The sequence below is a fragment of the Pollicipes pollicipes genome, unplaced genomic scaffold (assembly GCF_011947565.3).
Source record: "Pollicipes pollicipes isolate AB1234 unplaced genomic scaffold, Ppol_2.1 Scaffold_7262;HRSCAF=8765_pilon_pilon_pilon, whole genome shotgun sequence".
NCBI classification, from domain to species: Eukaryota; Metazoa; Arthropoda; class Thecostraca; order Pollicipedomorpha; family Pollicipedidae; genus Pollicipes; species Pollicipes pollicipes.
Window position 1 is genome coordinate 7431321 of NW_023597055.1, and position 12578 is coordinate 7443898.

Below are 12578 nucleotides of genomic sequence, written 5' to 3' on the forward strand. Positions count from 1 at the left end.
ATCCCTTATTTTCGGAAATGAGAGTGAGCTTAATTACTGTTCATTACATACTTAATTATTTGACATCTTCAGGCAGCACAAACAAAAAATTGGCATACGACGAGCATCCCACGAAAAGTTTTTATACTACATCCCTGGATAGTAGTGGGGTTTTTCCACCACATCCTGACCTGCCGTGTCCGCTACCCTGAGGCCAGACACTTGGGCTAAGCTCGTTAGGCCTGGAAATCCCATGCCAAGCGATGGTCTGCGCAGATAACCCTAATACTCAGAAACGCTCGAGAATATGTGCCAAAAGATCCGTGACTTGGACAAGTTTTGATCGGCGATGCAAAAGTCCTCTGATTGGTCATAAACGATGCAGTGTTGCGTTGCAATGATAGGTTGACATACCGTGAAAACGTCCAGCTGCTATTGGGCGTTCTGTTGTGTCTGTTAACTTTTACCATAAGCTGATGAATGAACAGAAGCGAGAGCTACGATGGTACGTTTTGCGGTGAGCACTTTTGAATGTGACAAGGTTTGGAATAGCATATGTTCATTTCGCTTCCAGACATTTCAACAAAATGATCATAGCTGCTTGCCGCCTCAGTGGGCATCGCGACTGAGGAGGACCATAAAATAGGAGCAAAACAAACAGGTGAAATCCAGTCATGCAGCCAAATACCAACGATACGCAGAAATGCATCCAACTATTTGGCAAGAGGCTAAGGTACTTAGACAGGTGAGATTAGACTATTCGATAAGACAGACATATGCGATTAGACAGACAGATCAGTGGCAAGTTAGAGGCGAAAAAATGACGCTGATGGTCCCTTCGGCATATCGTATGCCTGATTTCGTTCCTGCCCATTAGATTACACACAAATAAGTTGCTCAACACATGTATGCATATCGGACGTTCTTCCATTCAACATTAACAAAAACGGCATCAAAATCTTCGAAATAAGAACCCCTTATTACCCATCCAGGAGACGCCCAAGACTTTCCGTTCAGTCTTAACCCTTAGATATGTACGATAACCGGACACGGCAAGGTGAATAGCGTTTGTCCCATGGAGATCAGTGATGTTCCAGAAACATACTAAATACTTAACATACTACAGCTACAAGTATAAACATAAACTAAATTAAAACCATCACTAACAATACTAAAACTATCATTAACAACACTAAAACTAACATAAACAAAACCAAGACTAACATAAAAAACTAAAAAAATACCACTACTACTACAAATATAAAAGTAAATATAAACATAATAGCTGCATACTAAATACGGGCACAGTGATATTCCAGAAACATCCCAAATTCCGCATTATATTTTTCCCCGGCCACCTATATTTTCATCCATTTCCAATGTGCGAAAGTGTAAATGAGAATCTCATTGGGACAAATCGCATGGTGTTTATAACAGGAAAATCGAACAAAATGATTTCCTCGGAATCTGTGGGAAGGTATAATCTGTTCTATCCTGCACATCAGAGTAACTTCTGCAACTCGCAGAGAATAGGACTACTGCGTTCTTTTCGTTCTTTTCAGCTGCATCAAATGCATGCTATTTGTCTTTTATGCAGGGAGTAGAGCTGTGTCAGGACCTATATGATCTAGATCAGATAGTATCCGAGGTATCAGCACAGGTCACCTGAGCCCATTTACGACCTCGATCCCACGTCATCAATGATGAGGGTTTTTAATAGGTGATAAGCTTGAGTCAGTTGGGGTTTCGGTTGGGGATGGGGTTTCATCCCTGGTCTTTTGTGAGCTATGTTGTCATGGACATTGTACTAAAAAAAAACGAAATGATAGGTGAAAAACGTGATGTGACCTTCAGGGGTCCCAGCCTAAAAAGTGGAACCGAATGGAAGCGTAGAATCATTATTAGGCTCTGCCGAGACACGTCAGCAATCGCATACGTACGCACACGTGAGTGCAAACGTCATACATGCCATTGCGTTCTGTCACCGGACCGTTTCAACCGCGATATCCTTTATCATAGTGAGGTGGCGGTAGGTTCCTGTCCCGTGCTGGTTTCAAAATACAGACTTCAACGTTCAAAATGGTAAAAAATCTGCGCTTTGTGCTTCATAACTGAAGGATACCGACCGAAAATGTGTACTTTTGTTGTTGAGGGGCCTTGCTTTTGTTCATGTAATAAACCGAAGAACGGGCGTGACCGTTTTGCTGGACTCTGCAGTGTGCATCCGTCCAATGGCACGAGCGAAAACGTCGAGAGCGCGAACAAGGCGGGGCCCGACTTCCACGAAATCTCTCTTGCCAGTTCGCGTCATATCTCCGATCATTGTCTGTTCATCTCGCCACCACAGCGCGCCATTCGTCGTCAGACTCTGCAGAAACCGCGTCACGCCTGCTCAGCACGAACAACTCGCTCTGAGCGCTCTGGGACGCTGACGACTCCGCGATGAGCGCAGCCAGGTGTTTCCGTCAGCGATTGAGAACGGACAGCGCAGCCGCGCGATCCTCTGCATGGTTCCAACAGCCTCTGATCCCCGTTTGCCTCCCCTCCTCATCAGGTCAGCGCTCTCCACTGTCAAACGCAGCGCGCTTTCGGTCCGGCTTTATGTACAAAACAATCAACATCACTCGGCGCTGGGCGGACGCCCGGTGAGTAGAAAAACACAGGCGTCCCACATGGTCATTAGAGTAAAATTTGAGCGCAGAGGCAGTAGGCAGACGAGTCAGGCCCCTCAGGGCCTTCTCGGGAGCCCCGCACAGGCCTCGCACATCGCCGGAAGCGAGGCCCGACGGCGCGACAGACAACCAGAGGCCGAAGCGGGCCGAGGCTGAGGCGGCGGCGGCCGGTGCCCGGCCGGGCGCCGACGGCGGCCGCTCCTAGAGCGGCTCGCCGCACCGGCCGGCCGCGCGTTACTCCGCCGTCGCACCCGTCGCCGCGTGCCCGGCCACGCACTGCCCCCAACGGCACACACTCCACTCCGTGTTACCTGTACAACAACGTACGTACCCTAACGGCGCGCGCTCGCGCGGCCGACGAGCGGGTGGACCACCCGTCGATTCGTTGATCACTTCGGCAGTCTCGGGGACGGGCCGACGACTGAACACACCCGAGCACCGAGCCCACACGGACCGCCGTCTGTGCGAGCCGGGCGCGCCACGCCGACTCGACGGCGCCGCCAACGGCTCCGGTGGCACTGATCGCCGCTGAGGTGCTCACCCGCCGACCGGCCCCGCCTCAGGGCGCGCTCGGCGGTCGCCCCAGACGGGCTCGCCTTCGCAGCCAGCCAGCCGGCCGGCGCGACGGCGCACCCCGGCAAGTGGTGAGGCGTAGAGCTGAACAATGCGCTTCGCTTACAAGCGACGCCGGCGAGCGTGGCTGCCGAAGCCGGAGTAGAACATCCCCGGCGATCAGACCGCGCTCCGCGGAGGCGTGTGCCAGGACCGTGTTCGCAGCGCGTTTGATGTGCTCGTGGCGAACAGCCAGACCGTCCGCTCGGCGCGCTGCACTGCGCGTGGGGGGCGTTGTCTAGATTCGGAGCCGTCGGCAAGGTGTGAAGTGCCCGATCCGTGGCTGATGAGTGTACCGGACGGGACACCACGGCGCGTGCGACGAAAGCCCTGCTCGTGGCGTGCCTGACGAGCATTTTCCGTTCCCTAGCCAACCCGCACGGGTGTGGAACACCCGCAGAGACCGCAAACGGTAGCCAATCCGCACGGAAACCAGACTGCAGTAGACCCGCACAGGCACCAAGCTGCACTAGACCCTCACAGGCACCAGGCTGCAGTAGACCCGCACAGACACCAGGCTGCAGAGGACGCTCACAGGCACCAAGCTGCTTAAAGACCCGAAACGGCCACCGGGCTGCAGACGGCGCTCACGGAAGCCGCGCTGCGATCCACCGCGGGCTACGGTCCACGCAGAAGCAGATTTAAACCGTACCCCAACTGCAGCACTCCCGGACGCCAGCACAGCACCGGCCCCGCCGCGCCGCAGTTCACGTGTGGCGGCGCCGGACCGCCTCCAGCCGCGACAACCACCTGCTCCGATGCCCTCCCGGCCCCCGCGGGCCCCGCTCCTCCCCAGCTGCCGCCGCACCGGCCCTCTCCCCGCCCCATCCGCGCCACACTCAAACCATGCCCACGCCGCCAGCCCGTTCCGACCGCAGCGCGCCCTCCGCCGGCGCGCCCCGGCGGCGGCGGCGCTCGCCGGCCCGGTCTACATCTGCACCCGCGACAGCCGCGTCTCCAGCTCGCCGATCAGCTGGTCGGTGCGCTCCGACTGGCCGCGGAACTTGCCCGGCTCCGGGCCGATCATCTTGATCAGCTGCGGCACGTCGTTGTACGACACCTGGCCGGGAGGATAGTCATTAAATTAATCATTTAATTTCATTAATTAATAAAATCATTTATCATAATGCATGATATACATCAAATACATCATGCCATAACAAAATCATTTATCATCAAAGATTAAAGATCTTTTCTTACTTGAGAACATTACATTAAAGTTTAATGTAATATTCTCAGATAAAACAGTAGAATCTGACGTAAGAAAACAGGCTTTGTGGTCCACGACACTCTCGATACCCACGTGGTTTCAAACGGGGGGAAGGGGGCACCAGACGTTGAATAACCAGTCGCGCATGGATTGTCGACCTGTTGTAGTCGACAATCCATGCGCGCCCTGTACCACCGTGAGTAACATCCTTGCGCCCTCTATGAAACACTACACGGAGTTCCCCAGCCTTCAAGCAATACAAGCATACAACGGCGAAAAGCGAACATACGGAAAAGTACCGCTCATACCCCACATGACGTCCCCACTGAAGTCGCGTTCACCATCTGCCGGAGCGTTTACCCTACCTGAGCAAATTTAGCCAGGGCGCGCATGCAGCGGTACACGCGCTCCTCTGGCGGCGAAGTCTGGAAGTATTGCAGGATCGCCATGGCCAGCTCCGTGGCCACGTCGTCGAACACCTGGCGGCCGGAAATGAAAGCACCGCTGTGACTGCTGACAACAGGTGGCTAACCGATAGACCGGGGGAAAACAGCGCAGGGAGATGGGCAGCCCTTGAAATCACGCATCGTTTGTTAATGGCGAAAAGAAAGGCACTGTACTTTAAGCGTTTATTACAACTGAATATCACAGGCATAAACAAGACACGAGCATGCTACTAAAATTTGCTTTCGGCAAATGCGCTCAAGCTGAACAGCGAAACAAACTTGCCAGACGCAATAGCACTACAGAGTCTTAACGGCTCGCACCCGCCCAGCCACTTACCTTGTTGAGGCTTCCCATGGGCATCAGCTTCCGCATATTCATGTTAGTTTTCATTTCTGCGGGTGAGAGCAAACCAAAGGCGGAGTATCGGGTGCCAAAACGGACAGTTACGTCACACGGCAGCCAGTACAGGGGTTAGTGGGCTCGAGAGACGGTGACGCCCGGCCTGGAGCAGGACTCGGAGGCTCGGCGGGCGGGCCGAGGCAGACCGGACCTCGGAAGGGGACAAATTTGCCGGCCGAAGGTCCCCAGGCTTAGTCGACGCGGCGTCCCGATCACGGACAATAATATTCCGCGATATCCAACGAAAGTGAGCAGCCGCAAATGCTATGAAATCCCTGTGACCTTCTACCAAAGTTCAACTCGCGAAAAAGGCCCGCCGTAAATGCACCTTGCAGCTATAATGGCAAAAAAACACCAGGCATGGCTCAGAAATATTATACATACAAGCACCCATAATGGAATAAAGAAGTGGGATGGGCGCTTACGGAACAAGGCTACAATAAGACGGCGCTGCACTTGTCAACATACATTCTGCAGTCCATGACGTAACGCAAAATGATGTCAATTCTGCTTTTGCGCGGGGCTGATCAATCAAACACCCATTAAACCCTCCAGGATGAGTGACCTGAGCCGCCGCGGTCAGACCGCGTGAGCTGGAGGACGGGGAGGAGACCCTGCTCATCCAGCAGGTCAGGTCCCAGGCTGGTCAGGCCGCGTGAACTGGAGGACGGGGGATGAGACCCCGCTCATCCAGCAGGTCAGGTCCCAGGCTGGTCAGGCCGCGTGGACTGGAGGACGGGGAGGAGACCCTGCTCATCCAGCAGGTCAGGTCCCAGGCTGGTCAGGCCGTGTGGGCTGGAGGACGGGGAGGAGACCCCGCTCATCCAGCAGGTCAGGTCCCAGGCTGGTCAGGCCGCGTGGACTGGAGGACGGGGGATGAGACCCCGCTCATCCAGCAGGTCAGGTCCCAGGCTGGTCAGGCCGCGTGGACTGGAGGACGGGGGATGAGACCCCGCTCATCCAGCAGGTCAGGTCCCAGGCTGGTCAGGCCGCGTGGACTGGAGGACGGGGGAGGAGACCCTGCTCATCCAGCAGGTCAGGTCCCAGGCTGGTCAGGCCGCGTGGACTGGAGGACGGGGGATGAGACCCCGCTCATCCAGCGGGTCAGGTCCCAGGCTGGTGACGGAGATGACTGGACCCGAGCCGCTGCGGTCAGGCCGCGTGAGCTAGAGGACGGGGAGGTGACTGGACCCGAGCCGCTGCGGTCAGACCGCGGGAGCTGGAGGACGGGGGGGGGGGGAGACCCTGCTCATCCAGCAGGTCATGTGCCAGGCTGGTGGCGGAGGTGACTGGACCCGAGCCGCTGCGCATGCGCACTACCGGCACGAGCCGAGGCGGGGCCGGCAGTGGGACGTCTGCCGTCCCCGCCGCTGGCTCTGGTGGCCACTACAGACAGTGATGACGGTGCGAGCCGGCGCAGAGGTGGGCGGCAAAGACCAGACCGCCGGCCGGTACACCAGCGCTGACACACACACTCTGCTTAGTCTGGCGGTGCAAAGAGGAGTGCTTCACGCGTCACCCGCTAGCTCTGGCAGCAGCTCTGACGACAGCAGCCACAGCAGCCGAGGGGAGTCGGATGCACAGACTGCGGCTGATGCTGCGGACGGAGCCGCCAGCACCGGACAAAATGGATCGTGCGGAGGACAAGACATTAGCGCGGCAGCAAAAACGGACGGGTCGCTCGCTCCGTCCACAGAGCGCGCGACGGGTGCGGCAGCATCAACCTCTACTCATACGGGTAGAACGTCTACTCGTGCCGGTAGAAATCGATACTGACCACGGTTTTTACCTCCTTCACAGCCAGGTTGTACATGATGGCCGTGCCGCGGTCCTGCATGTCGCCGGAATCGGCCAGCAGGGCGTTCACTGCCACCTGGCGGCGACGGCGGCAAACACGTCACGGCACACGCGGGAAGCACGGCCGCCACGTTGCGACCAATTCTTAACGAACGCGCGGGCCGTCACGGTTCTGAACGCGGTTAACGAGTCCATCCAACGGCGTCAGCTGATGTGCATTCTCATTTTCTCACGCTACTCAGCGTTCTCGTCGCCAACAAGCGAATGGCGCGCGCTGCAGGGTCGGTGCGCGTTTCGGCGCGACGCGACCGTAACGTATCCAAGGTCCGACGCACCTTCACCTCGCCTTCCACTGTGAACACGGATGAGGGCTCATCATGAGGAGCGGCGACGAGCGCACGGGTGGGCCAGCCGCGTCCTTCCTATCCCCCTCACCCCCTCACCTTGACCCAGCCCCAGCCAACCTTCACCACCGCTTTTGACCGGGTGCGTTCTCCCCAGCCTCGCTCTTCTCTCTTCTCGCCTCCCCCCCCCCCCCCCCACACGCATGTCAGCAGCAGCAGCAGCAGCAGCAACTGCGGCGGCTGCGGCGGCGGCGTACCTTGGTGGTGACGCGGATGTTCGAGATGGGCATGTTGTTGTGCGGGCTCTGCCACTCGGAGATGTACAGCAGCCACTCGCTGCTGCTGTTCTGGTCGAACATGTTGGCGAACTGAAACGGCGGTCGGGCGCGCCGTCAGTCCACCGTCGCTGACGCGGCGGCAGACAGCGAGGCGGCAGCGACGCCGTCTGCCCGCCGCGGTACCCGCTAGTAGCGGCCCCGTCTGCTCGCCGCGGCGCCCGCTGGCGGCGGGGGCCCGTCCGCTCGGCGTTCACCGCCGTCAGCGGGAGCCAGGCACAGACCGACACCGCACCTGGTGACACTGCTCCGGCTGACTGTCGCTATAGGTAACTGTAGCTGTCACTGTAACTGTTGCTGTAACTATGGGTTTATCAGTAATTCATTCCACACCAAAATGCTTGACTCCGTGCCAAAATATCCCACTGCACACACACACACACACACACGCACGCACGCACGCACGCACGCACGCACGCACGCACGCACGCACGCACGCACGCACGCACGCACGCACCCACACCCATATATATATATATATATATATATATATATATATATATATACCAGAGCTGGTGCACCCCAGCGCGTGACTGACCACTGGCGAGAGGGCAGGTAGCTCGTCACCTGGCTTCACACGTTAATACATACCCGGTGTGTGCACCCGGCCTCGTGTCTATGCGCCAGACCCACCCCCAGTGGGCGGACAGCATGCACTTCTGATGTATGGGATACCAATAGGGCGCATGTCATATACATCTGATCTAAAGGAGATTCATATATCCACCGCCTGTATCTGGTCTGTGAAGGGCGCGACTCACCATCAGGGACAGGGCGGCCTGTTCATCCTGCGGCAGCCGGTCCACGTCGTCGGCGTAGTTCATGATCACGTGCTCACGCCGGTCCTGTCAGCACGGGGTCACGTGTTGCGGGCTGGTGCCAATCACACCTCAGCCCTTCCAAATCCCTCGGACACGGCGCGAATATCGATTTGAGTAAACATCTCGCACTCACTGCATCCAGCTTATCCCCACTGTAACTACCAGCTGAAACTCGCAATCGTTTGATGAGCAAGCAGTGGCAATGTTCCCAAGTGACGTCTAATCTATAACCCCATTCCGTACCAGATCTCAGTGGTCTCATTCATGCCCCAGCCGAAGCGACGGCGACGGCGACGGCGACGGCGACGGCGACGACGACGACGAATACGACGACGACGGCGACGACGACGGCGGCGGTGGCGAGCAGGATGGAGGTGGGGAGGTCTGTGCGGTAACCTCTGTGTACACTGTTGATGGGATAGGTATAGAACATGGGTTCTCTGTCTTGAACGATTTCTATTCGGCCGTTCTCGAGAATCAACATACATCGGCCGTATCGACCCGGCCGGGAGCCGGGCGGCCAGCCGCGCTTATGAGGCGATATCGTCCTGCCCGGAGAGGGCGGCGGCCAAGAGACGGTCAATGCCTCGGCCGGGCGGCCGGGCCGCCGCCGCGTGACGTCACCGACCGGCGCCGGCCCTCAGGTGAGCGGCAGCCGGCCAGCGGGCCGGCCCGCCTCCGGCCGGGAGACCGGGGACCGAGACAGGGGGCCGGGGTGGCTCTGAGGAGGCGCTGGTGTTGGCCGGGGACGCGGACCTGGGCCATCACCATCGGAGCGGCATCATTGGGGCCCGGGTCATCGGAGCAGGCCACCAGGAAGGCTCTGATGCCGGTGATGTGATGCCGGTGACGTCAATTCGGAAGGTGACTGTCGTCGCCTTGGTGACGTCAGGGGATAAGGACATCCACCCGCGTGGGTCACGTCAGGTCAATTCGTGTCAGCTCAGGTCAGCGCACCCGGCTCGTGACCACGCCTCACCCACTGAGCTGGTAAGGGGTCAGCACGCCGCCTCACAGTGAGGCCACAGCCCAGGTCAGGTCAGTTGAGGTCAGGTCACGACGGCGGCCGCCCCGCCCACCGACCTGGTGCAGGATCAAGATGAAGTCGTCCCGCAGCGTCGCCACAGACAGCAGATTGAGCAGGTGGACCCGGGAGGTCGGCGGCAGGGACTTGTCGTGCAGGATTCGACCTGCGACAAACGCGACCCGGTCAGCCCCAAACCTGGTCCGACGCACCGCATACGTAGTAGGCTATTGGTAACGGGTCCCGGAGCCGGCCCTCAGCCGACCTGGTCAGCGGCTGACCGGCGCGGCCGGCCGTGTTCATGCCTACGGGCATTGACCACGTGACCTGGCCGAGGTCTCTTGTGCGGGCCAGAGTGGCTGCAGACTGGAGGAAAGGACGGCGGAGTGTGGCCGGGGGTTGGGTGTGTCCACGAGAGCGACTGTAATAAGGGTGACCGAGTGAACCAAGGTCTACACAAACTTGGTAGGTGCTACCTTCAAAACGCTAGGGGCACGCCTCTACGCCTAAATTGAAGGGGGGAGGTAAAGTGGGCAGCCACGACGGTACGGTTGCTTAATTAATACTCCCCGCTACCGAAGGCAACAAAAGACAGTGACAATATTGAGCCCAAAGATCAGCTTCCGTGACATTCAAAGAGTCGGGACGAAGATGCCCACCCGTAAGGCTTCTGACCGTCAAGTCAGTTTGGAGGTCACATGACATCTCTGCACCAAGCAGGGATGCAGGTCCGACGTCGAACGTCGTCAGGGTTCAAAAATAATGTGTCCTCAGGGTTAAAAAATAATGCGTTAAGAGGGTTCAAAAATAATGCGCCACGTATGCCCGACCCGTGGAGACGCTACCATACCGCCTACTAAAATGTCACGACGGAACGGTTAAATCACGGTCAGCACGAGCTGTGCAGTGAGGCTGTGCTACAGCCTATGGCCGAGAACAGAGACGACACGCGGCCGAGTGCAGCTGCCTTCCCAACGCTGGCAACATTACCGCTCACACTGAGTGAAAACAGACAGAAATTGAGTGAAACCCGACTATCCCAATTAGCTTTGCGACGTTACCTTTTCAGCGGCGCAAGTTTTGCGACGTTACCTTTTCAGCGGCGCCGGTATTCAGCGTACTAGCTTTACGACAGAAACTTTTCCAATTTAAAGCGTTGAAACAGCGTCGCAGCTGTTGGCCGTTGTGGCGTACGACTGACCGAGGAAGTTGATGAAGTTCTCTCCGAGCGCCCAGGCGCCCTCGTCCTCCAGCATGTACTGCCGCAGCTCGGCGACGTTCTGCTGCTCCTCGGGGCTGAGGGCGGGCCCGGCGGCCGCCTCCAGACCGGCGAACTCGGCCAAAACCTGGAGACCGAGGCGTCACAGCCGTTAGCACTGGGACAGACCTTGGCGACCAAGCCGCCACAGCCGTCAGCCCTGGAATAGACCCTGGCGACCAGGCCGTCACAGCCGTCAGCACTGGGACAGACCCTGGCGACCAAGCCGTCACAGCTGCCATAGCAGTCAGCACTGGGACAGACCCTGGCGACCAAGCCGCCACAGCTGTCACAGCCGTCAGGACTGGGACAGACCCTGGCGACCGAGCCGTCACAGCCGTCCCCTAAGGTAAGAGCTCCGGTGACCTCACTGAGCCTTCACAACCCTCAACAGGGCCACAAACTCCCGTCACGTCACGACGCGGTTTTACCCGGCCAGCGACCGATGAAGAGGGTCTCTGCCGTCAGCAGAGAAGTAAACCTGATCGAGACTTTGTGCATGTGTGGCCGCTGCTTAGGCGCCTGAGGAACCAAACCCAGTAGTATTCAATTGTACTTTTCCTGCGCGCTATGCCTCCATGAAGTTAAATCAGCACACTCTACTCGTGTCAATATTTGACATCAAAGGCGCGCACCTAAGACGTTCCACAGGCTCATATCTCAATGGGCAGAGCTTGGGCCGTAAGCCAATACAGCACTGTGCATGCGATGGTCGTATTTGCGGAGGCAATACGAAGATACGGCCGGTCTACCCCGCCGGGAGGAATCGGACCAGATGCATGACAATACCGCCGGCTTCCAAAAGATTCTGTCATTGAGTGATGCATGAAACTAATGCCCTCACTGCTGCGCTTCCAATGCATGTTAAAACGTCGCCAAATTTGTCATTAGACGCACGCTCGGGCCCGAAATGTGTCGGGCACTTGTCATGGCCATTTCGACCGCATGCCCCGGAACGTTTTACCCTAGGTTTGTTGCAGAACGAGGGCCAGCTAAGTGTGAAAAGTCCATACAAGTGGATGGCACGTAATGCAACGCATACATATTCACATACCGAGCGATGTCGGCGTTCACCGTTCACCGATACCCACCTGCCCGTATCCCACCCGTGACCGCCACCGTAGAGTGACGTCACCTCCGGTGCGCGCCGCGCCCCACAGCGGGCGGGGGGGGAGGGGAGGGAGACCGATAAGAGCCACCTTGTGTAGTCGGCCGGGGATATCGGCTCCAGTGCGGCGACAGACGGCCGGCCGGCGAGAGCGCGCGGCGACGCCGCCGTCGTGCACGGCGCCACGGCGCCACACGGCCCTCTACGGGAGGACCGCGGCTGCCGGAAAACCGGAGCGACGCTGCAGAGGCGCGGCAGCGGACCACACGACGAAACGCCGCCAGACCAGGAGACTGGTGGAGCCCGGCAGGAGCGGTACCACGGCGGCGCAAGACTACAAGACCGGTAGGTGAGACCATAGGACCGGTGTGTGAGACCACAGGACCGGAAGGTGGGACCACAGGACCGATAGGTGGGACCACAGGACCGGTAGGTGAGACCACAGGACCGGAAGGTGGGACCATGGGACCGGTGTGTGAGACCACAGGACTGGAAGGTGGGACCACAGGACCGATAGGTGGGACCACAGGACCGGTAGGTGAGACCACAGGACCGGAAGGTGGGACCACAGG

At 58.1% G+C, this 12578-nt stretch overlaps 1 pseudogene; it reads right to left on the bottom strand.

The window, feature by feature from the left end:
• Positions 1 to 4090: 4090 nt before the first annotated feature.
• The window catches only part of LOC119113680 (uncharacterized), a 43261-nt pseudogene continuing 34773 nt past the window's right edge, over positions 4091 to 12578 (bottom strand).